The sequence below is a fragment of the Monopterus albus genome, unplaced genomic scaffold (genome assembly GCF_001952655.1).
Source record: "Monopterus albus unplaced genomic scaffold, M_albus_1.0 scaffold329.1, whole genome shotgun sequence".
Classification (NCBI taxonomy): Eukaryota; Metazoa; Chordata; class Actinopteri; order Synbranchiformes; family Synbranchidae; genus Monopterus; species Monopterus albus.
In genome coordinates, this window is record NW_018128209.1 from 344103 (window position 1) to 344673 (window position 571).

Here is a 571-nt window from a genome sequence, read left to right on the forward strand (position 1 = left end):
TGGCAAATTAATTTGCAGTTAACAAATTAGTTTTATTTATTGAAATTATTTAACATTTGATAATGATGAACTTTGATCTGATACTCAACCAGCACTTACTCAAATGAATGTTTCCACTCAAGTGGATGGTATACTTCAAGAACAGAGCAAAGGAATTGGAGTTTGCTGTGACATTGCCCTGGGTGGTATTTTCACAACTATTTCACTCACAACAATTGGTCTGTGTTAGGGAACAGGTCTCATGGTCATCTACTCAGTGGGTGAGTGCATCAACACACTGAGTTTCATCCCAATCCAGCCACTAGAGTTTGATATATTAGTAGAAAGATATATATTATTCACAGACAAACTAGCAAATACAAGTACAGCTGTCGTTATTACCTCCAAGGAAACAGTGAAGATGTGAAAGGTGCTTGGCCTGGTACCTGTTTTCTTGGTGCAGATTTTACAGTAATTACAAGTTTGACAAAATCGGGTTGCTTGTTATCTCTCACTGAACAATTGTTTGCAATTAATTTTAAAAAGATTTATGTTGAGTGTCAGGATTATATGGAGATAAAATCCTATCAAA